Below are 25,387 nucleotides of genomic sequence, written 5' to 3'. Positions count from 1 at the left end.
GACTCTGTATTAGATTGGCCAGAGGCCATTTTTTTTAGTGCACTCTGTCGCTGTGTGTGGGTTTTGGGGGCCACTTGAGAACTGTTATAAGCCACTGGAAGTAGAGCTGCTACTTCCAGTAGAGATACAAAGATCGGAGGCATTCGGGAGAGAAAGCGTAAAAAAGAAACAAACAAAAATTCCAAAGGTAGGGTAGAAGTTTTCAGTGACCCTTAGAAGAGAAAGAGGAGCAAGAACCTGAGTGAGGCACATTCTCCAGTTTTGGGGAGAGAAGGAGTGCTGTCTGGCAGGAACTTCTGGGCCATGCACAGGACTTGGCAGTGGTGGACTCTATTCTTGGCTCCCCGAGGGGCTCTGAGCAGCCCCTCTTCCAAGGGCCCTGCAAGTCTAGGCTTCACCAGCCCTACCCTCCAGCCCCTCGGCGGGATAAGCACAGCCTCCCTTTAAGGAGCTGGTGGCCCACTGCCCCCTCTGCAAATGCATCAGGAGAGGGAAGCCCAGGGCTGGAGCTCCTGCTTTACCCTCTTCTAGTCTCAAGTGTACTTGCTTGCCCTGCTAGGAGGAGGGTTTCTTTGGCATGTTTTTACTTGGGCAATCTAGGTTTTAGATTTTGAGTATTTGAGGAGCTCACACTGGTTTTGTTCAACCCTAGATGTCAGAATTGGGCCCCATCCCTTTATAGATCACCTGGGGCCATCCCTTGATGGTCTGCAGGGCGAGATGGCTTCTAAGACTCCTGCATGCCCCACCCTCCCTCCAAAGTGCACGATCAAGGTCCCAGGCAGAAGGCACCAGAGGAGCCCGGTCCCACCACAGCACTGACCACGACTTCCTGAAGGCTCGCTGTTCGCTGGTGCCTGGCACCGTGTCCGGCAGCTCCTCTCGTCAGCTGACCCGGCCTGGTGGGTAGTTATCATGAGGCCCATCTTACAGGAAACAGGGGCAAATGAGGTTTCTTTTCTCTGAGCTTCACTAACTTGCACAGGGGTCTTTCCTGGCTGTGACCTCCTGTTCTCTCTGTTGGCAGCAGAGGGCCAGAGGTGCTTTATTGCTGCAACGTGGCCTTTTTCATCCCCAGCCCAGGGAGCGCTCATAAAGACAGATCTGTTCTTTAGCAGTTTCTCAGCAAGAAAAGCGTGGTGTTGCCATTCCTTACAGCTGGCCATTGCCAACCTCTCAACGGAAAATGACCTTAGTGCATTTTTTTTCCTTTTGCCTTATCCCCCAACATCTATTAGGCTGATTTTTTAAAACATAAATCAGATCATGTTACACCCCTTGATAAAACCTTCCAGCAATTTCCGTAAAGTCTATAAATTTAGATTGGAAAAAAAAAATCACATCTTTATTTTCACTAACTTCCAACTGAAAAAATACATTTCCTTTTGTTACAAATGAGAGCAGCAAACCATAGCAGTACCTGTGACTTTGTCACCAAAAGAATGCCCTGATATTTTCTTTTTACATGACACTGGTCGCATATATCTCTAAATATCTTGCATGTCCATGATTACTGAAAATGACAGTAGTTAGTAGACCCATCACCAGATCTTGTTATTTAAAGCATGAGCAAAGAAATCATTTGTACCATATGATAAATTATCTAATATGTTGATAACTCTTTTAATATAAAGGGTTTCCTTCATTAGAAGTGGACCAAGGCGGGGTGTAGGGGAGTGATGGGAGCAGTTGCCCTATTTCAGGCAATAAGGGGATGCATTGGCTAAAGAATTGAAAAGCAATAGGGCGCCTGGGTGGCTCAGATGGTTAAGCGTCTGCCTTCGGCTCAGGTCATGATCTCAGGGTCCTGGGATCGAGTCCCGCATCGGGCTTCCTGCTCCTTGGGAGCCTGCTTCTCCCTCTGCCTCTCTCTCTCTGTCTCTCATGAATAAATAAATAAAATCTTTAAAAGAAAAAAAGAATTGAAAAGCAATAAAAAGTTGACTTCGCGTCTATCTGCTTTTTATTATCACTATATGCTGGCAATTCTAAACAACCTGATTGACAAAATACTCCTCCGTGCCAAGATAAACCATTTCCACTATCCCCCTGCCCCGATAACCCAACTATGATCTTCATAGTCCTAATTTTTTTTAAGATTTTATTTATTTATTTTACAGAGAGGCGGGGGCGGGGAGGAGCAGAGGGAGAGGGACAAGCATATTCCCCATGGAGCCCAGAACCTGACGCGGGCTCGATCTCATGACCCTGAGATCATGACCTGAGCCGAAATCAAGAGTCCAACGTTTAACCAACTGAGCCACCCAGGTGCTCCTTCATAATCCTAATTTTTTTTTCTTTGTTTCTGTTTTGTTTTGTTCTTTGTCATTTAAAAACACTTTGTAAGGAGTGGTCCATAGGCTTTAGTGTGCTGCCCATGAGGTTCTTGGCACAAAAACAATGAAGAATCCCTGCCTTAGAATAAAATACGGATCCAGCTTCCTTGGCCTGCAGGGCCTGATATGCCTAGGCTCCTGCCTACCTGCCAACCTCATTCCCTCCATCATCCCCCTCTCTTGGCACCTCCTAGTAAACCAGAATGTCTTGGTGTTCCTTAAACATACCAGGTTCGTTCCAGTCTTTCTTCTTCCCCCAGATCTGGTTCCCATCTTGCTCTGATCTCAGCCTTTTATTCTGTGTCCTTGTAGAGGCCATGCCTCATATCATCCCTGATAATCCTGTCAGGGGAGACCCTCCCCTCCCCCAGTGTTTCTTCTTGGCAGTTAGAGCTAGTCACCGGAAGGTAAGTCCACAAGCACACACAGGGACCCTGACTGTCAATTGTTGTAATCTCTGCTGTAGCCCCAGCCCTGAGCACCTTGGCAGACACTGGCTAGGGCCTCGGTGTCCTCCGAGCTGAGTTTGCTTCTCTTGAACTCTCCATGGTAGCAGCCAGTTAATCATATTTATTTAATAGGTTTAAAACCATTAAAACGGTTGCTTCAAAACCTAGGAAAATGTATTCAGCTACAAAAATGCATGTGGATATAGTGAATAGGTTATGTAAGTGACCCTGAAAGAAAAAAAAGAAACCTGTCAAATGTAATTTATAGGTCAGAAAAGGGCACCAGATTTCCCCTCCCGCCTTCTTTGGTGGCAGATCAGCTTGGAGAAAGCTGCAGAAATCTGACTCACAGAACTTTAGACAGCAAGGATGCTGTGTCTCACAGAATAAGTACAGAGGTAGGCTGGACCCTGGTTGGCTGACTCAGTTACTTAACTCAAAGCAAACACCAGGCCTTCCCATCTCCCCAGATTCTCCATACACTTCAGGCTGATAATTTTCATGGTTGCAAGATGACTACTCGTAGCTATGGAAGCAATGTGCTTCCATTTTCTAGAAAATAAGTCCTTCCTTTTAGTGTGATTGGCGTATTAAGTCATAAGCTCATCCCTGTGCAAGTAACAGCTCCCAGAGGAATGCTAGGCAGTTTGACTCAGATGATGCAGTGGGCATGCTGTAAATATTTGGAAAAAGCAGGGGTTCTATAAGAAGGAGAAAGAGGGAATAGCTATTAGAAAGGCAACCCACAGTAGCCATTATAGGTGTAGCTCTTTAAAAAAACAAATTTCTGGGGCACCTGGGGGGGGGGCTCAGTTGGTTGAGCATCTGAATCTTGGTTTCAGCTGGGGTTGTGGTGTCAGGGTTGGGGGACTGAGCCCTGTACTGGGCTCCACACTCGGTGGGGAGTCTGCCTTGGGCTCTCTCTCCCTCTGCCCCGCCCCCTGCTTCACACATACTCTCTGTCTCTCAAATGAATAAATAAATCTTTAAAAAAAATCAAATTTCTTATTGTTTTATTGTTGAGGAATAACTACTTAGAATGGGTTCCGATGGGAATAGCTTGAAACCTTTTGTTTTTTATTTTTTCAAATACATAGGTCATTTTTCTTCTAGAAAAGAATTTTTTTTTAATTATTGCCTTTATCTTGGCCTTGTTATCCGGCATGTGATCTGGCAGCTGAAGAATTATGGCCCATGGCTGCAGATGTGGATGCTTATATATAACAGGCTTTGGTCTCCATAGTTAGTTTTAAGGGAGAATGTGTGCCAGGGATTTGGAAAAGCTCTAATATAAATTTTCAAATAAATGACATTGCTTAGACCTTACTTAGATTATGAAGATGCAAAGCAATTGATCTTGGAAGGCAGAGCAAACCCTCTAACTGAGCTCCAAAAAGCCTCTCTCTCTCTCTTTTTTAAATTCCTGTTTTATTAGAGCAGAAGCATCAACTGCAATTGTGATGGGTCCCTTGAAATTAAAAAAAAAACTCTCAAGGTGAAATAGAATTTGGTTCACTTTGGGATAATTATAAAACACAAGACACAAGTAAAGAGGAGATCTATGTTTATATAATCTATATGTATAAATGCACAGAGAAAGGTCTGGAAGAAGAGCCACCTCCACTTCATCAGAGAAGGGAGATCCTCAGCAGTGGAGGTGCAGGGGGGAGGGGGCCTGAGGGGACTCAAGCCATGTCTGTAAAGAGGACCCGTATTTATGAATTGCTGGTGTAATAAAACAAAAGATTGAGTTTATCAGCAATAAATAGACAAGTGAAATCGCAGTATTAGATTTGATAACTTACGAATCCTTTAGCCCCATGTTGGTATGTGAAGGCTCTGGGGAAAGAGCTAAGGAAAGAGGTTGAGTTTTCCAAAAAATGTGGAGTCAGTGTCCTTCCAGACAGATATTAGACATAGGTCATTCATTTTCTTTTTCTTTTTCTTCCTCTTTCCCTTATTATCTCCATACTTTTTTTTTTTTTCTCCCTGAATTATGTGTATTTCATGTGGCTTGGTGCCTTTCAATGGTGCCACTTCCTGGGATGGGCTGGTTGTGATCACCCAGTACCCCACTCCCACCCTGGGGGCAGACATCTCCCATGGACACCGGCTCAGCCCCCCAGCCCTACCTCTCCCTCCTCAGCATTGGCCCCTGCTGTTTTGCGGGGCCTCTGATGGCCCGCCCCCTCCAAACCGAATGAAACGCCCTAACTGGAATGAGAAAAGAAGCCCTTTGAAAGCCAAATAGTGGAGTTGAAAAATGACACTCGTCTTGTTGGAGGTGTGGCTTTAGAAGTTAAATTTCCTTGTGTTTTAGGGTTAAGGGTAAGTATTTGGAATGCCTTTACTGATGGCAACTCTCATTCAGCCCTGTGAGTGTATGTCTCAAACGTGGGAAAGCTGCGGTTCAGTCTTACAGCTGTTTCCCCTTCAGGGTCTCTAGTTTTGTGATGCAGTCGCTCGCGGGGGGGGGGGGTGGCAGGCTGCCCAGAGTACTTGTTTTGTTTTCATATCAATAAAATCCATGTATTGCTACCAGGATGAGACGTTTTGAAAGTCAGAAAACACGTGTTTGGATTCCTGTTCCTCCACTCTCTTGGGAAAAGTTGTTTTATCCTCTGCATAAAAATGGCAACAGTAATATTGCTGACAACCTCAAGTCTTTCTCGCTGCAGTGAAACCTCTTTGGTGATTGCAGGTACCACTCCATCTTCCTGCCCCTCACCTCCATCTCTCTCCTCTCCACTCTCCTCAGCTCCATTTGCTCCTGGATCCACTCCGGTCTTGATTCCTCCCTTAGTCCTCATCTGACCCGATAGCCAGACATCATGTGGCGTTGGCCAACCAGGTCTTGCCATGGCCACATCTAATGGCTTTTTTTTCCCATCCTGACCTCTGCCATGTGATATGACTGACAGTTCCTGATCCAGATCTCCCTTCTGTGTGGCTTCCGTGACCTACACTCTCCTGATTCACCCTCACCTTTCTGGCCACCCCACCTTGGATTCCTTCACACGTTCCTCTTCCTGTGGCCATCCCTTAAATGGCAATGTCTGTCGGGGTCCTGAGTGAGGCCTCCTGGTCAGCTGCATCTGAATGTCTCCCCCAGAATTCATCCTTTACTTGTTTAAGGTACAGTTCCTGCCTTCCCCCACCATCAAACCCACTGCCCCTCAAGGTATCTGTGTCCCTCCGAATAGTACCTCTCAGTTGGCAAAGCCAGAAACCTGGGTGGCATGATGGCCTTGTTCCCTCCCCTTGTTTCCCACGCTGAATCTATATCACCAAGTCTCAACTTGCCCACCCTAAGTATCTCTGGAATCCTCTGGTTTTCTCCAGCCCCAATGCCTCTTCCTTTGCTGAGGGCATTTCCTCTTTGGTCCGCATTCCTGCTGCCTTCTTCCTCCCCCTCACATCTATTCCCTGCAGAAAGCCAGAGGGCCCTTCCTAAAACACAAGTTGGGCTGTCACTCTGCTACTTTACATTTTTGCTGCCCCTTCCTGTTCCCTCTAGAGAAAGCCCAAGGAGAAAGCCTGCTTCTCAGCGTGGCTTGCAAGCCCCAGCCCTGCCTGCCCCCTGTGTCTTTTACCATTTCTTTTCTCCCTTGAAAACAACCAGACTTCCTGACCATAGTCCTTTCCACTTGCGGCTCCTTCTGCCGGCAACTTCTTTCCTTCATCCTCACCCTTGCCTTAGCTTTCTCATAACTTTGGGTCTCTGCTTTCTCATAACTTCCACTGAGAAACCCTCCCTGGCCCTCGCTCAGGTGCCCCTTCTGGAGGCTTCTATAGGAGCCTGTGTTTTCACTGGTTATGTCAGGGCCTGCAGTGCCTGGCTCAACTCTTCGAACAAAGTATGTGCTTCCCAAGTACTCAACCAAGAGGGGAAAAATGAGGATTCATGGTGTGTGAAAGGGGCTCTGTAATTTTAAAGCATTCCTTAATTTCAGTTCTTAACAAAACAGTCTAAAATAAAAATGTAACAAGAAAACCTTGGATCACGGGGTAACTCAGGTATATTGTTGAGGGTGGAAGATAGGGTCTTTCTTCCTCACAATCACAAGACCTGTTTGTTGGTAGATTTCTGACCTGTCATTTTCCCTGAATTTTCCTCTGATAACGCTATGTGGTCTGTTCAGCTACCTCTGCACCCTGTGCTCAGGGAGTAGAGAGAAGTGCTGTATTGAAAGAAATAAGAACCAAGGTTCATCATATGTACAGATTTCCCTCTTTGGGTCAAATCCAGTGTTTAAAATCTGCCATTTCTGGGAGGTCTTGTATTCTTAAACACAAAATCCCTTGAACTTCGAATAGAGACTCTCAACTGACGCACTCTGGCTATTCTTAGCCTGGGCCTTCACTATTTTTCAAAGGCAATGCAGGATCTATACATCCACTGAGCAGCCAGCCTTCTTCCTTGAGAAGTAGTAATTCCAGTGAATCAAGGCAGTGGTGGAGAGGATAACGTAGACATGTCAGGCCGGGATTTGGTGAATGGGGCAGCTCAGTCTGAAGCTGGAAAGATTACCAGCTGCATACTTCACATTTTCTTCTTCAGGTTGACCATTAAGAATGGCATATTATACAAGTGGGTTTTTTTTACAGTGTGTGAATCAGCTTGTGACAATTCTGTAGAGCTTTTCCTTTAATCCCATGAAACAAAAGAGAACTAGCCATGATTTTGATCTGCAGAAGTAAGGAGAAAGGGGCTGAGTCCTATAGCTTTCTGCTGTTACATTTGAGAAAATAGCAATTTAGGTCTTGTGTGTGTGTGTGTGTGTGTGTGACCTTCAAAGGTGACATTGGCATGTAGGAGGTCAGGTGACTTGCCAGGCTTTGCGTCCTGGGCTCAGGTCACTGGTGGTCAGTGTGATGGGCCCAGAGGTTCCATTCTTTCAGGTCTCCAGTATCTCTGGGCTCTGTTTCAACTGAAGAAACTACAAGAAGAAGAACAAGGAGAACACTTACTCAGATTCTTCCTCCTGTGAGATATAGCACTCCATATATGAAGACAGCAATCAATAATGGAATAGGATTAGAACAGGCAGGGGCACCAAGTTTTTGGAGGCCCTCATCCTGGGGGAAGCCCAGGAGGAAGCTTCTTGTTTCTACACTAGGGCATTTTTGTTGCATGTGACCCACGCCTCTGCTTTGTGTGGGCTTTCCCTGCACAAGGAGGAGCCCTAATGGAAGGCCCAGGGTTGGGAAATGTTGGATAGGAACAGAATAAGTCAGATGGTGTAGGGAGACTCCCAGGACCGCAGGGCTGACCGTGTGCTCCCAGGGTCTGTGACCTGGGACCGTGTGCTCTGAGGGTCGGGTGACAGTGGGCACAGGGGCTGGGTCTACGAGACTGGCTCCACTTGGAATCTTTGAAGGTCTGTGCCCGCAACGTGGGGTGCTGTGACCCGATTAGCCTAACAATAACGAATCATTGCTAAGAAACAGATTTTATAGGTAAACGATATATAGACTGATGTTGATATCTATATAATAAAGAGAGACAAGATCTGAAGTGACTTGAAGACAGGTTTATCTCTGGGGATAAGCTTTGGGAATTTTAATTTTCTTCTTTTTGCTTGTCTGGGTCTTACACCTTGTCTGCAGAAATCATGTGTTACTTCTACACTAAAAGGAAAAAAAAAAACCCATAACACAGGTTTTCATTTGTTTTTTAAGAAAAGAGTATTGGGGGCACCTGGATGGCTCAGTCGGTTAAATGTCTGACTCTTGGTTTCAGCTCAGGTCATGATCTCAGGGTCGTGAGATCAAGCCCCACGTTGGCTCCAAGCTCAGTGCACACAGTCTGCTTAAGATTCTGTCTCTCCCTCTCCCTCTGCCCCTTACCCCACTCACATGCTCTATCTCTCTCTCAAATAAACAAACAAATCTTTAAAAGAGAGAGAGAGAGAAAAGAAAAGAGTATTGGAGGAAGACTGAGAAGGGAAACCCTGTAGAAGGTTCTTGAACTAGTCCAGGTGAGGAGTGATAGGGGTTCAGAGGAGGACAGGAGAGGAGAGTATTTTCAAGTGGAATCCACAGTGTCCGGAGACGGGCTGGGGGAGGGAGGGCCATAGTAAAACTTGGTGGCGTCGTGTCAGTAACTGGAGCAGAGATGGGTGGAGGAGAGAAGAGAAGGGGTGTGCCCAGCAGGCATGAAGGAACTGGGGACATGGGAGACATAGCACCCTCTCCCGCACACAGCTGGCGTTCTCCAGTGGAATCTGAGGGCATTTCCCCGCTGAAAGGCAGCGTGGTGAGCAAGCAAATAGGTGAACCTGGGAGCCAGACCACCTTGCTTTTGGTCTTCACGCCATCACTTACTAATGAATGACCTTAAAACAAGTTACAAGACCTCTCTTGTGCCTTAGTTCCCCCATTTGTAAATGGGGCTAATAATAATATCTGCCTCATAAGGTTGTTACAGGGATTAAATAAGTTAATATTAGTAAGGTGGTTAGCACAATGTGTGGCATCTGTAAGCTCTACAAAATGACTGATAAATAGAAACAGAGACTGGAGTTTGAGCTGCTAAGGGCCTGGAATGTGTGTTTAATCGGCCTCTCCCCAAGCGCCTCATGTAGATTGTAAGCACTCTGCCTATAGTTGTCAAGTAAATACACATGGCAGTTAGGTTTTTAAATAATTTTTTTGACTGTGCCATGAGTTACATAGACCTCAGATGGCTTTGTTTCCTATGCCTGGAGGGGGTGGGGGGAACAATTCATTTCAAGTTCCAAATAACCAAGTTTACAAAGAAATGTCGGTAACACCCCTATTTCATCAGACTGCCTGAATTTTCAAAAATTCCAGGAGCTGCAGTGCCTTGTACCTACATATGATGGATGATGTGGGAAAGCATCAATTAAACAAATAGGGCTTGAAAACATTGTTGATAAGTGTCTGGCAGTGCGTTCCTGTGGGGGGTAAGCAGTGCTTGAAACTCAGAAAATGCACAAAGTAACTTTATTTTGGATCTTGAGCCCAAATTGGTAAAACCTAAGGCACAAGACTGCCTTTTGGAAGGCATGCTTCCAAAAGGCCCTTTCAGCTGTCAGGTCCCAGCCGGAGTGTTAAGGCAGCTCTCTTAAGAGGGAAACCGGGGAAGATGCAGGCGCAGTATTTTTAGAAGGCATTGTTCTCTGAATTCTAGAAACAGCCATCCTCGATGAAAATGTGTTTTCAGACACACTCTTCCACTCTTTGTGCTTCTTTAAGATTGGTATCTAGAAATAGAACACAAAGTGTGTTTTCTTTGTCTGGTAATTAAATTTCTTGTTGTTTCACTCAGAGGCAGGGAGGGACCGTCTATTTTGGGTTACTAGAGTTGATAAAACATCATCTTTAAGGCGCAACAGGCTATGGACATCATGGGAGGGAAGTGATATTAATGTGAGAGTTTTCTGGCTGAGGTCATGGTACATGAATAATAGAAGCAGCTAGCATTTATTGAGCTGTTATGGTGTGACTTAACATGTATATTCTCCTTTTACCCTTTCAACAACCCTGAGAAGTTGCTTCTGTCACTGTCCCCATTTTACAAACGAAAAAAATGAAACCAAAAGAGGTAAGGACACTTGATCAAGGCTGTAACTCCATACTGTTAGGATGAATCTAGGCATTAACACTAAGCCACATTGTATGTATGTATGGAAAAACCCCCTCAAGTGTGTGCTATTTTTATTTTAAATAAAGCAGAGTTCTAGCTTCTCATGCAAACTTGTAAAGATGAATTATGTAAGTTCCTGGTGAAAAAAAAATAACCTGATTCTGTAGGTACAGGATACTTAGGTGCTATTTTGTAAGCCCCCATGAACATACAGAAGGAAATCGCGTCACAAAAAGCTGGCTCTCACATCTGCGGGAGGTGAATGAGGCTTGATTCACTACAATTAAGATAAAAATACAGATCTTTTAGTGGTTTTACTAAATAAAGATCTGGATACCTACTGATGACAATTAGTATGCAGTTCAGCCTTTTAAAAAAGTCACATGCACATCAAGTGTATTAAGATGTCTTAGTGGGAGAGGTGAATGGAGGCTGTGTGTATGTAGGAGTGTGTTCTCTGCCCTCCCGCAAATAACTTTTATTACCTGATAACAATAATACACTACCTTTTGTTGAGCTCCTACCTTTTTTTCAGAAATAATACCAGGTCCGTTACATATATTTCATTATCACTTAAGTCTCAAAAAAGCCCGCTAAGAGAAGGGGGTATCACAGCCATTGTATGCTTGGGAAAACTGAGGCTCTGAAGAGTAAAGTGAATTGCCCAAAATCACAGAGCTAGCAAGTGACATGGCTCTGAATTAACTCCCCAACAATTTTATTTTTTTTACTGCAGAAATTCTCAAGCCCCAGATCCTGGTTTACCAAGCTCCAGCAGTCATCCATAGCTTACCATTTCTTTTACCTATGCCCCCATCCGTACACCCTTTATTTATTTATTTTGGCATCTTAAGGCAAATCCCAAACATCAAATCATTTAATCCGTAAATAAAACCCAAAGATAGTTTCAGTGTCACAACATTAGCAGGTTTGGCTTTAAAGCTACTTCCTCCTCCGCTCTCAGCTTGCTTTGCTCTTCCATGAACTTTTCTCTAGTCCATGGTGCTTAGTGTGGTCGTGACGTCACTGTCTCTGTGATCGCTTCCTGTGCCTCATAAACTCCAAGGGGGCAGCAGCCGTGCCATCCTCCCCGACTCCCACCCCACCCCCACGCTCTGCCCCAGTCGGTGGGGCCAGTGCTCATAAAGACTTCTCAACTTTTTAAAAATTGGGAGTTCACAATTTTCAAGCAATTCTAGGGACACAGAGAATCTTTGACAGAAGAGGTGACAAACGGCTCCTCCTGAACCTCAAGCTCACTGCTTCCACCTTGAAAGCCTCTTACATGGGAACACAGGCAGCAAATAACTGCTTGAAGGTACAAAATGAGGCTGAAGTCTGCTTTGAGTTTGCAAGTTTGTTTCTTAGAATATGCCTTAATTTAAATAGGGTTGAATTGCAGAAGAAACTGCTTTCATGGAATAAATTCTGGGGAGTTGGGAAAACCAGTTTCCCCCCAAATTGAAATTCTTCTGGTGAATCTTTGTGTCTCTGGTTTATGACTTGGTGGGAATAGTGGAAGCTTGGCATGTGGAATCAGAAAACCTGTGTTCTCCTCCCCAATCCTGCCTTTAATTCACTGTGTGACCTTAGGTAAGTCACTTCACCTCTCTGAGCCTCTATTTCTTAACCCATCCATTCCATAAATACAAATGAGTGCCTACCATGGGCTAGGCACTGAGTATCAAAGAAGATGGTATATTTGAAAATAATTTGTAAATATTTTGTAAATAAATAATTTGTAAATAATTATTAGTGTTTTCCTTGTAACAGTGCAAATAAGTGCCTTTGGAAGGGAGTGCTTATGAATGATTCTTAGCTTCTTAGAGCTGTGACAGGGAGGGGAAGGAGACAGGATACAAGGCCCTGGGCTCACTAAAGATACCTTTGATCAAAGACTGGATGGGGGGAGGGTTGACTATATGGGGAAAAGGTCGTGAAGTTAGTGCACAAGCAAGCTCTGCTATAAAACAGCACCATATAGTTTCCGGTGTACAGAAGAGCATTCAGAGCAGTAAAAAACAGCAAATCAAACAGTGTACACAGACGTTGAGCCCATTCACAGCAATTTCTTTACATGTCCCTTTTGAATAAACAACAGCTGGACCTGGAACGTCTCTAGTCATTTTTACCCTCTCTTGTTCACTCTGGTTAACTGTTGCTGAACTGGCTACCCACTTTCAGTCTCAACACACTTCCCTAAGCCAACCATTACCTGGTCTCTTCATTCAACTCCTATTTCCTGCAGCTCCATTTTCTACTCTCTCTGTTTCTGTCCAGTTGTGTTGGTGTCCTCATGCTCCCTTGAGGTATGAAGTGGAATAAAACATATCAAATGAAAGGTATAAACAAAAGTCCCTTGGATTGGAGTGAAGAAAGAATTATGAACCCAATCGGGAATTTTAGACGCTACACAGACGGCATGTTACATAGTTAGCTGCTGAACGTTATTATACAATGGGCAGATTATCGGCCTGGGAAAGGCTGGGCTCTTTGTCACAAGTGCAAGGTGCCAGAAGCAAGGCCACCAAAGTGACACAGCGATTCTTAGAACAGTGGAGCATGATGCTGCATTTTTTTTTTTAAAGATTTTATTTATTTATTTGAGAGAGAGAATGAGAGACAGCACGAGAGGGAAGCAGGTCAGAGGGAGAAGCAGACCCCCCGCTGAGCAGGGAGCCCGATGTGGGACTCGATCCCGGGACTCCAGGATCATGACCTGAGCCGAAGGCAGTCGCTTAACCAACTGAGCCACCCAGGCGCCCCATGATGCTGCATTTTTAACTCAGCATCATAGTGGCAGATTAGGGGCAGCGGCTGCATGGCAAGCCCTGTGCTGGGCACCAGGGAAGTGAAAATGAATGAGATACAGTCTTTGCCGTTGAGAAATCACAACTTCAGTGCAGTGTGATATGCTTTCTACCACATGCCTTTATTCATTTCTTTATTCACTCAACAGACCTGGCCTTGGAGCCTTGCTAAGGAGTTTGGTTTTAATTCTCCAGGCAGGGATGGTTTTGGGAGAAGGACATGATCTGATCAGAATGGTCTTTTCAGAAGGTCAAGGACAGAGAGAGTAGGTCTGTGAAGTTGGGGCCTGGCAGCTGGAAAATCAATTAGGAAGCCAGGGAAATCTCCCAGGGAGATCATCTGCTCCTGGAGTTCTATTATATGTTAAAATGTATGTTGTTCTCTTTCACCGTGAACAAAGAAGGAAAACTTGAGGAACAAAAACCCCACAAAATATAGCGCCATTTTTGGAATAAGGCTCATTTCAATTCAAGATCATCAAATAGACCCAATACTGCTGGTGATTTTTACTCTTTCATTACTGGTGAGACCAGGCTTTATATTTCTCCTCTTGGTTCAGATGGAAGCAAATGTGATATATTAGTTATCTATAACAATATTATCACAAATTGAGCCCCTTATAGCAACATATATTTATCATCTCACAGTTTCTGTGGGTCAGGAGTTTGTCAATGGCTTAGCTGGGTCCTCTAATTCTGGGTCTCACAAGGCTGGAATCAAGGTGTCAGCCAGGGCTGTGGTCTCATCCGAGGTTTGACTAGGGAAGATCTGCTTCTAAATTCACATGGTTGGGACATCTGGGTGGCTCAGTCAGTTAAGCCTCTGACTTCGGCTCAGGTCATGATTCCAGGGTTCTAGGATCGAGTCCCACATTGGGCTCCTTGCTCAGCAGGGAACCTGCTTCTCCTTCTACCTGCCGCTCCCCATGCTTGTGCTCTCTCTCTCTCTCTCTCTCTCTGACAAATAAATAAATAAAATCTTAAAAAAAAAAAACAACTCACATGGTGTTTGGCAGCGTTCAGTTCCTTGTGGTTACAGAACTGAAGGCTTCACAAGAAGGCAGGAGTCACAGAGGCTGTCAGCCATATGCGATGTTCAGGGACTTGGTAGAGATGATGGAACAGATAAGAAGGCAAAGAGACCAGAGCCCATAGAGCTCCCAGGAAACATTGCTGTTGCCAGAAAACCACCCTCTGTTTTCCTCTTTGTCCATGTAATACTGGGAAATTTATCCAGAGTCCCGAATCCTTCAGGCTGATTATTTTAGCCCTGCTATAAGATTTAGGCAAAACCTGTTTCATTATCTGTTGGCTGGAATCCTGGTGACAGTATCCATTTGTATTGGTTTTATTTTCCTATTTCTTTTTTGTTTTGTTTTATTTAATTAAATATTACCCTTTTTGCCTGAAAGACTGTGCTCCTTCCAGTTGTTTTTAACTTTAATTTGTTTAGCTCAATTAATCTGAGTAATAGTCATTTGAAGGCAATTAACAAGGGCAAGCAAGCTTCCCTACAATATACTTAGGTTTCAGGTAGCAATTTCAAACATTCTGTTTATTAACTTAATGATAAATCATAAAAGAAGGAGCTCAATGGCTCTTAGAAAGTCCTGGCTCCATGATGGATCTACCTTGAGCATATCTCTATCTCACTTTCCCTGCCTATAAATCCACAGTTAGTATCCATACTAACAAGATGCTTCAAGGGGAACTAATAACTTTTTTTTATTATGTTCAGTTAGCCACTGTATAGTACATCACTAGTTTTTAATGATTTATTAGGGGAACTAATAACTTTTTAACATAAACTGAAAATCTTATGCAATAGAAATTGATTTGCATTCTGCACTGTTGAGCAGAACTGTGCCATGAAGCTTGAAATAATTGTCATGCACTAAGTGTTTACCATGTGTCGGTTTCTCTGCTTGCTGTTTTCATTTCCTTTTCTTACACAGTCTTGATGGTGACCTTGAAAGGTAAATAGTAATATCTTCATTTTGTAGATGATGAGTCTGAGATTCAGAAATGTTGTTTAACAGCTCTAAGGCCACATAGCTCTGAAGTGGGATTCTGCCTGACTCCATAGCCTATTAACATGTCATTGCAGCAGGATTTATGAAACTAAGGTCGATCCCTCACTCAGATCATGACCCATTTCTTAATTTTATGAAATCAGGGGCAGTCTTCTAGAAGCCAGAAAGGACAGAACTTAAAGGAGATTTGGTTCTTGTGTGTCATTGCTCTCTAAGAAAAAGTGCTATAGAAAAGCCAAAGGTTGAATTGCATGATATTTTCACCTTTAAAAAAAATATATATATATATATATATCCGTACTATGGAATACAATACAGCAATTAAAAAAAAAAGGAAAAGAAAGAGAAAAAGTGAGGTAAGCCTAAGATGAAAAGATTGTCAAGATATAGCATTAGATTTTAAGAAGCAAGTTGCAAAAATAATAAATAATAAGAATAAAAAGCAAGTTGCAGAAATTTGAGTATGATGCCATTTGTGTGCTAAACTAAATCACATAAAAAGCAATTATTTAGAAAAAAAAAGTTATTTGGGTGGGGGAGAGAGACAGATTTGTAAATACTGGAGGGAGGTTCTGCCTACCCGAGGCCGCTGCTATGCAGAGACCCTGGGTGAAGCCAGCATCACCAAGTCTGACCAGGAGGCAAACCCTTCAACTGAGGACCTGGGGGATAAGAAGGCAGGAGAATACATTAAACTCAGAGTCATTGGACAGGAGAGCAGTGAGATTCACTTCAAAGTGAAAATGACAACACATCTCAAGAAACTCAAAAAATCACTGTCAAAGACAGCGCGTTCCAATGAATTCACCCAGGTTTCTCTCTCTCTCTCTCTCTTTTTTAAGATTTTATTTATTTGTTTGACAGAATGATAGAGCCAGAGAGCACAGTGGAGGGAATGGCAGAGGGAGAGGGAGAAGCAGACTCCCCACTGAGCAGGGAGCCAACGCGGGGCTTGATCCCAGACCCCTGGGATCGTGACCTGAGCCCAAGGCAGACGGTTAACCATCTGAGCCACCCAGGTGCCCACCAGGTTTCTCTTTGAAGGTCAGAGAATCGTTGATAATCATACTCCAAAAGAACTGAGAATGGAGTAAGATGTGGTTGAAGTTTATCGGGAACAAACAGGGGGTCATTCAACAATTTAGATATTCTTTTTATTTTTTTCTTTACCCTCAATCCTTTTTTATTTTTAAAAATAGTTCTTGGGGCACCTCAATGGCACAGCCAGTAAAGCGTCCAACTCCTGGTTTTAGCTCAGGTCTGATTTCGGGGTTGTGAGACCGAGCCCCACGTCAGGTGTAGAGCCTGCTTGGGACTCTCTCTCTCCCTCTCCCTCTGCCCCTCCCACCCCACCCCCTGCCCCATACACAACTCTCTCTTTCTCTCTCTCTCTCAAATAAATAAATAAATAAATCTTAAAAATAAATAAAAATAGTTCTTTTGTAAAATGGTGTTCAAAATGGAATTGAAAACTGGCACCCCCGTCTCTTTAAAACAAATGGTAATTTGAATTCTAGTACCCATTTTCCATTATCATTTGTTTTCATTGTGCTGATTTTTGGTGATTAAACCTCAGCCCCCTTGGGGCACCTCAGTGGCTCAGTGGGTTGAGCATCTGGCTTGATTTCGGCTCACGTCATGATCTCAGCATTGTGAGATCAAGCCCCACATTGGATGTAGAGCCTACTTGGGATTCTCTCTCTCCCTTTCCCTCTGTCGCTGCCCCGCTCCCCCACCACTCTCTCTCTCTCAAAAAAAAAAAAAAAAAAAAAAAAAGCCTCAGCCTCCTTCATGTTACTCTCTCCTTTTTAAAAATTACATGTGTGCACAGAGAGGCCACCTTTTCCAGGATTTTGCATTTTCAGGCTTGTGATAAGTAAGATCTACCAACGGGAGTGATTGCTTCACTTCTGGACTATGACTTGCAGTGGCAGATGGAAGTTTTTCAGAGGACTGAACTGTGAAAAAATGGCCTTTCCTTAACTTGGAGCTACTTTTAAAATTTGAGGGTCTGGACCAAAAGAAGAGAGCTATCAGGCTGGAGTCAAGATGACAGAGATGTTGAGAGTAATGACTAACTCCAAAGATGGTTTCACTGAAGAGAAAGGGTTTAAGATAAAAGAAAAGTCTTGTCAGAAGAGCTCAGAAAAGTTGTAATTTTCATCAACAGTTAATAAAGTTATTCATGCAGAAGTGTATTCAACAGAATACTGCTCTTTTTTATTTTATTTGTACTTTTTGGTTGGGATATGGGTTTCAAATGGACATTGTCTGTACCAGCTTCATTAAAATAAGCAAAATATTTGTAAAAACCATAAAAAAGCAATTATTTATTTTTCAAAGATACACAAATGTATTGAAAGCAACCTGAAAGGATTATACCTTAACTTCATTAAAATGATTCCCTCTGAGGTTGGGGTCTGGTATTGGCTCCAGCAGCTGTCTGGGACAGCTTTAGTTTAATCTTTAACATTTTACATTTTTACAAGGAGAAAGTATTCAAGTATTCATGTGCTACATGTGCAATTAGAAGTTACTTAAAATATATATATATATTTTATATATAACAAATATATATAACACAAAGTCAGCCTACTTCTTAAAGAGCCACAGCCAAAAGTTATAAAGTCACTTCAACAATAAAGAAAAAGGATAAACTAAAAATACCACGTCACCAAGAGGACTTTTCCCCCCAGAGGTTTCTCAGTCAGCTGGAGCTTTGATGTCTGGCCTTTGTCTGAACAGGGTGCTTGCCCAAGAGTCAGCTGTGGCCACCCTAGGGAGAGTTCTGTGATGAGCCATGTTGGGGAGAGAGGGATGAGTGGGCAGGTCTGTTTCTTCTAGATATCTCTGCTCTCAATCACTTCACCTTATGTCGAGTAACCTCCCAGGACCAGACGAATGTGTGTATTGCGGTGGCGGTGGGGAGGGGGGGACAAAGGGGGTTAGTTGATGGAGAAGAGAGGGATAAGAAAAGAAACTCTTCTTTGAAGGTAAAAGCATTGGATTCTAGGCATCTGCGAGGAATCACTTAATGTCCAGGCTGATTAAGTCAACTGGGTGCCAGTGTCTTGAGACTGGTATGGATTCCATCCTTTGGTGGGCCAGATCACTCAATTCCTTAGAAGAAATGGCATGAGAATTCTTGACTATTTTTCTAGCTCTTGTAAAGTATGTAACTGATGCTAAATTAACCAGGTCCTCAGCAATAAGATCCAAGTTAGATCTGCTAATTGAATCTTTTTTTTTGCTAATCCACATTAAAATAAACATGTATATAACTATTAAACCAAAAATGTATGTATCCATGTGCATCTTAAAATCTCACATGCCTGGATGGCTCAGTTGATTAAGTCTCTCACTCAGTCTCAGCTCAGGTCTTGATCTCGGGGTTGTGAGTTCAAGCCCTGCATTGGGCTCCACACCCAGTGTGGAGCCTACTTAAAAACATAAATAAATAAAAATCTCACATTCTAATTGTGGTACATGGGCCGTGTTTAGGGAAACATTGTCAGAAGTGGGATGAGCTTTGGGGAGGATCTGGGTTCAAATATTGCCTCCACAACTAACTTAATAAGTTAAGGACTTAACCTTCTTAGTCTTGAATTTCCTCACCTCCAAGTAGGCTTATTAGTGGTTCCTACCTTGTAGGGCAATTGTAAGGATTATCTGAACTAACATCTATAAAACATAATGTGTAGTGCTTACAAATTATTAGCCAAAAACAAAAAAACGGTCTTTGCAAATAGTAAACAAATGCCGAGATCTTTATTAAATACATCTGTAATAGATATTGTCATTCTTTGGTGATGGTTCAGTGCTCAATTTCTTGTTTTGGAAATTTGTATGTGTGTATGGGGGGGCTGTTCCCCTAAACTGTCCCCTTTTGATCCTTTTTAAATTAACATTTTGGCTATGATGCATGGAATTACCTATTTCAAATCAATCTGATGGCTGAAAAAGGCAAAACACAGAATCAAAGCGATTACATAGCTATTCTGAAATGCACAGAATCATACCCAAGAATTTTTCTAATTAAATGGTCTTTGTGGGGGTGAAGTCTCTAGTATGAAACTATGTAACTAAAGCCTTAGAAACATCTCATCAGATTGTGGGTGCTTATGTTTAAATTTTGTATCACATACATCTGCTCTGGCTCTAGCGCTTGCTAGTTAACTTTGTACTTAGGAAAGTGAAGTTTCCTCCCTCAGCTACTTGGCTTTTAAGTGACTGCCTTAATGGAGAAAGTGGGAGAGTGGGAGCCGGGCAGAGTTGATGGCAGCTAATTGGGTAAGTTGTGCCTCAGTGGAGGCCATGGAAGATCTCACGTAACTGAACAAAGTAGTGTGCTGTGGCTGAAAAGGTGATTTGGTTTGGGAAGCCCACCCACAAGGACACTCCCAAGTTCTCCTTTGTAGCTTCCTTAGAGCCTCTGCCTGATTAGCTAGTGGGGGTGACTGAGCTTTCCCTACCGTTGCTACCATAGGCAAAGACTCAAACCAGGTCCATCTTTCTCTGTCTTGCAATTGAGATAATAAGTGATGTATCTAGGGATCTTAATTTGTCATTTTGTTTTACCCTGAACTTGATTAGTTCAGATGAGGAACTGGAGGTACTCATGTATTGGAGGTGAAGGAAAGGGTTTTCAGCAGTTTTGCATCCTGGAGTGTTAATTTAAGCATTGTTCAGATCCCATAGATACATTCTGGGGCGATACATTCTGGGGTTGAAGACTTTCTTTGGCATTGCATAATTGTGTGTATGTTAATAACAGGAACCTTTCCATATCCATCTCACTGTTTTTGAAAATCTTTTCTATTTCAATAAATCTTCCTACCCATGAAATTTGATAAAGCAACATCCTAAAAATTCTTAACTTAAAAAAAGAAAACATTTTAGTCGTTAATGAAATGAGCGAAAGAATAATTTTTAAAAATTTTTAATAGATTGTATTAATTTTATAATACATCAGCAAGTGAATTTCCAATGTATTCCTGGCTGCAGTTTCAGCCTTTCAAGAATAGAATTTGTCTTCTCAGTTTTAAAATTAGGTGCAGTAAAGAAATTCCTGGGAACATGAGTCAGGACAGAGCTGGGTTTCCATCCTGGTGTCTCAGACTTTTATTGACACTTATGAAGCTTGCTGTACTAAGTCCCTCAGCAAATGCACACTTCTAATCTCATGCAAAAGACAAATGTATAAACAGTGAACAGGGGATGTGTGTTGTAATAGAGATGCTTTAAAAGGAGATGTTTGATGGGAGCATACTTGGAGCCTCAACCTTCTAGTCTGTAAAATGTACAAACTGGATGACATCTCTTCTCCTTTCCAGCTTTCAAACTATGAGCCTGTGGGAATACAGACCATGTCTTGTCCTAGAACATTTATTTTGCATGATCACTGAGTAGTAAATACACCGTCGGACACGGTAAATATTTATGGCCCCCTGAAGCAGAGTGTTTTTTCCTGTTGCTGACCATTGTTGGATGGCTCTAAGCACGGCATGGGTTTTTCATTAGAGTGTAGTGGAGAAAGTCTCCATCTCTCCCATGTCTGGGATGGTCTTAAAAAGTAACCTCTTGGCCTCAAATTGCTAAAAATATTTACCTACCAACAGGGTGGGCTGCTGGAGCTGCATCTCATTCCCCATTTCCTCTTAGCAACTTGAGGGAAAACGTAGAGGATGACACACTGCCAAGATGAGATAATGCCTGGGATGTGGTGGTTGAGATCATCCCCACGGAGCTTCCTGTCAGATGCAGCTCTTCCGGTCCTGAGAGCACTGGGATCCTATGGCGTTCTACCACTTTATTTTCCAGAGTTTGCAAACCTGGGGACCAGGCTCATTTTCTCAATACTCTGTTATAGGAAATCACTCTTTTTCCCAGGGCGGTGAATGGATAAACGTGATATTTTCCTGTGAGCTATCAGATTCTAAAGGAAGATAGCCATCTCAGGTGAAAGGGTCCTTGTAATGGTGCATTGATGCACACAGATCCAATCAGTAAAACCTTAGTTACCAGACCCCTTGAGATTTGGGGAGAGGGTGCAGGGGGTAGAAAATACATTTAAATAACCAAGCCCTTATTCTTTGTGTTGTTGCTCTATATTTTAGGTAAACTTTCATTTTGGAATAATTTTAGATTTACAGAAAATTTGCAAATCTGGTAGAGTTCCTGTACACCCTTCACTCACCTTCCCCTAATGTTAATATTTTCCATAACCACATTCGTCAAAATCAAGAAAGTCATGTCGATACAGTATTCCTAATGGAACTATGATCTATTTGGATTTTACCACACATTCTCCTTTAAAAACCCAAATTAAAAAAAACCAAAACACTAAGTCATACATACACACCTATACATGCACCACTACATAAATAGATAGAAAATCCTACTTTTAAAATGTATATATGCGGGGCGCCTGGGTGGCTCAGTCGGTTAAGCGACTGCCTTCGGCTCAGGTCATGATCCTGGAGTCCCGGGATCGAGTCCCGCATCGGGCTCCCTGCTCGGCGGGGAGTCTGCTTCTCCCTCTGACCCTCCTCCCTCTCATGCTCTCTGTCTCCCATTCTCTCTCTCAGATAAATAAATAAAAAATCTTTTAAATAAAATAAAATGTATATATGCAATGACACACATTTATCCCATTACATAATAGATACTGTGTTCTCCTGTCTGTTGAGACAGATTTTACAAACTATCATTTGCCACTGTGGGATGAGCATCAGTCACTGTGCTTTGCTATATTGCATTGGCCTCTTGATGCTTCAGGGCTGGTTGGCACCAGGAATCAGCGCTTTTTTGAGTCCTCAGGTCAGCTTGCCATGGTTTTTCTAGACCTTCTCACATCTGCACTTCAGCTGCTAACCTGGTCAGATTTCATAACCATGCAGTAGGGCTTCTCAGAATTATGGAAGGAAGACTACCTGTAAATGAGTTTCATGGACCATCTTAGTATGTGGATTTTATGACTTTTTTTTCAAAAACCTTTTTATTATCTTATTTTCCAGTTTTTGATAAATAACAATGCAAACGTTAGTGATAATTTAAGTAATAGAATCCAGTTTTAATATTAAAAAAATGAGAATGGATATCTGTCTTATGTAAAGATTTTTACCAGAAAAAGCTCACCCTGGTATTATGTTCTTCCAGTGTATTTAAATTATCATTTTAACTGTGTAAACATTAACCTATGTGAAATTTTAAATTATTTTCCCCATGATGTTTTTTTTTTACAGGCTTTGTAATAATATTTGTGTATTGTAGAAAAATTGGGAAATATAGACAAGTTTATTTTCTGTATCATTATTTTGAAAGGCTACACAATATTCCATTTTATGGCTATATTTCGCACATATAGAATGATATTTAAGTTGTTTCCATTTTTTAAAATATAAATAGTCCTGTGGTAAGTAGTCTTTGCAGCTACAGTTCTGCACACATTCAAAAGGCTGTCTTCCCAGGAGTGAAATTATTGAGCAAGAATATACACTTCCATGTATCTTGATGGCAATTCCCACATTTAGCAGTGTTAGAAATATGAGCTTTTCCACCTGCTGAAGGAAGCTATAGCCTGAGGTTCTAGAGTAGAGTTGTCTGAGTGGCTGTTTGCACAGCAGCAAAGGAAACAGCCCCTCCTGGACCATTCTGGTAGTGTGTTCACACTGGGGGGAATTCAGCAGATAGAACTAAGCCTTTTCAGGTGACTTACTGACTCCTGGGAGGGAAACTGTTTGTCAAGACCTGTTGCAATTTGTTGTGACCTCATCTGCTGGGGGTGATGGCCTTCGAACCCAGCGTTTACGAGGGGCAGGCTCCCACAGGCTCTGGCCACCCCACCCCACCCCCAGCCCCGCAGCATTTCCCTGCCCTGCCGCTTCAAGCAGCTTCATGACATAGCCTCTTTAATGAATAGTCATCCTCTTCGATTCCCATTGGTAATTATAGAACCCATCCTCATGTTTTCTGCTGGGTGGACTGTTAGGCAAAACTTCTTGGCAAGTTTTCTAGCCAATTAAAAGCGGAAGACTAATTCCATTGAGCAGTCAATTCCAGTTAGCTCTGTTGGTGGGATTGTGGAACTAATGCTGGACCAGGAGGCAAGGGTTTGATCCCCCGGGACCCCAGGGAGCCATACTCTTCTCTCAGTATGGTCGCAGAGTAAGAAAATGGATTCTGCTTGCTTCCTCTCCTTCCTTTTAAATAAAGTGTCTTAATTAGACTCTTCTCTGGGCTATAGGCATCACCATTCTCTTTTTATTTGTATTTTAAAATTTTTTATTTTTAATTTTTAAGTATTCATTTTACGGACATATCGTTGACACACCATATCACATTAGTTTCAGGTGTACAAAATAGTGATTCAACAAGTATATACATTATGCTATGCCCACCCCAAGTGTAGCTACCATCTGTCACCATACAACACTATTACAATAACATTGACTATATTCCCCTATGCTGTACCTTTATTCCTGTGACTTGTTCACTCTATAACTGGAAGCCTGTATCTCTCAGTCCCCTTCACCCATGTCATCACTGTTCTTTTTAATCAACAATTTAGTGCCAGTCTTTTTCAAAAGTTCAAAATAAATTTTCTGAACATTCTGATTCTGATCCTGACTCTTCACTTTTTTAGGAAATCATTTGTTTGTCAAATAAAGCATACTTACTGCAGACTCTGCATCTCTGAAAGCATGAGTTCATGCTGAATATTTGGAGGATGGGCCATTGGGAGAGAGTGAAATAAAAACTATGTAATGCAGACTAATTTTTGGCCTGTACACAATGTCTTTGTCTCATCTGGTTGTCTTTCATAAGTATCTTCAGAACCAGTGTAGATCATTCAGAATAGGACAAAACAAGAAAAAAAATTCCAAGTGAGCGGGGAATAGGTTGAAATCCCATTTGGGATTTCAGGCACAAGATTGTGTCGGGCCCATGTAGGGACTCTGGGTAAGTGAGTGAATGAATCACTGAATGAATGTGTGACACAGTTCATTAGAGTAATCCCATGGTGGGATTTAGAATGTTTCAGAACTTTCTTTTAATTAAAAATGTCAACTGTCTCCTCACTGCCCCCCAAAAGTAATAGATTGAAGTTAGTGTAACATTTCTGTGTGCAAAGAAAGTATGAAGGAATCCTAAAAAAATCCCATCCTAAAGAAGGCTACTTTCCCTAAAAGGAATAGATGGCCTTTATTCCTTTAGAAGCTTTTCATCAACTATTGATCAAAAACAAGCATCTGGTTTTCAATCTGTTTCTTCCTAAAATTGCTAACAGTATGCAGTCATGAGGAGTTGACTTTTAAGCATGGGGGATTGGAAGATTGGGTGAGGGGGGGAATGGAGGCAAGGAAAAGTGATAAAATGGCTTACACTAATCAGATGTAAACATGATACCTTTGCCTGCTGAACTGTGTCAAGAGGGAATTTTTGCTGCAGAAACTCTCACACTAAGCACCAGCAGTTTTCCTAAGAGAAGTGATTTTTCTCTCTTTGGGGAAATTGAGGAAACCCAGAGTTAAGTCGTTTTTTCCCTGTATGAGAAATCTTTCTTGCACAGGAAGTCCTTGTGGAGGTGTATGATTCAGCTTCTTTACTCTTTTTCCCAGAAGTCAAGAGTGAACGGAGGATGACTCAGCCAGAGGGCCCTTTATCAGGCCCCATTTTAGCCATCCGGCCTGGACTCTGCTGGACCTTACAGGTCATCTTCTGTCTGTGGGAAAAGTAGGGAGAGGGTTGTGTGTTTAAGCCTTTCTGCTAAATCTCAATAGTTCTTTCAAGGGAGCAATATGGTCTTTCCATGTGGCTTAGGCCTTTGGAAGTGGAAATAGCAATTAATTAAATAATGAATTACATTTTACTCTGAATTAATGCTTTTATTTTTTAGCATGTCTTATAATTGTTTCATTTCCATGCATGCAATATGGGCATACATCTGTTTTGAGAAAGCCTAATATTAAAATCATAAACACAAAAATATTGATAACTTAGGGTATTTACATTCAAAATACTTTTAGTTAAGGATTCACTACCGTTAGTCTTTAAAGAAAAAGCACCCTAATGCACTTATTTTTCAAATGTTATTTCTTTATTATAGTAGCATTACATAGATGTTGTAGAAAATTATAAAATAAAG

At 42.3% G+C, this 25,387-nt stretch overlaps 1 protein-coding gene and 1 long non-coding RNA gene across 5 annotated transcripts in view; both read left to right on the top strand.

Annotated features, from left to right (window-relative positions):
* ARHGEF3 (Rho guanine nucleotide exchange factor 3) overlaps window positions 1-25,387 on the top strand; it is a 279,815-nt gene that overhangs the window by 157,051 nt on the left and 97,377 nt on the right. The gene's annotated exons all lie outside the window — the stretch shown is intronic.
* LOC145721475 (uncharacterized) lies at window positions 6,706-18,001 on the top strand. The gene is made up of 3 exons (XR_014145170.1): window positions 6,706-11,715; window positions 11,746-12,952; window positions 13,157-18,001. It is a non-coding gene; the product is annotated as an uncharacterized LOC145721475 (long non-coding RNA).

Source organism: Leptonychotes weddellii, chromosome 1, assembly GCF_054177405.1.
Source record: "Leptonychotes weddellii isolate Sample4059 chromosome 1, ASM5417740v2, whole genome shotgun sequence".
In the NCBI taxonomy this organism is placed as follows: Eukaryota; Metazoa; Chordata; class Mammalia; order Carnivora; family Phocidae; genus Leptonychotes; species Leptonychotes weddellii.
The sequence above is the reverse complement of the archived record's forward strand: the minus strand, read 5'-3'. Positions and strand labels throughout refer to the sequence as shown.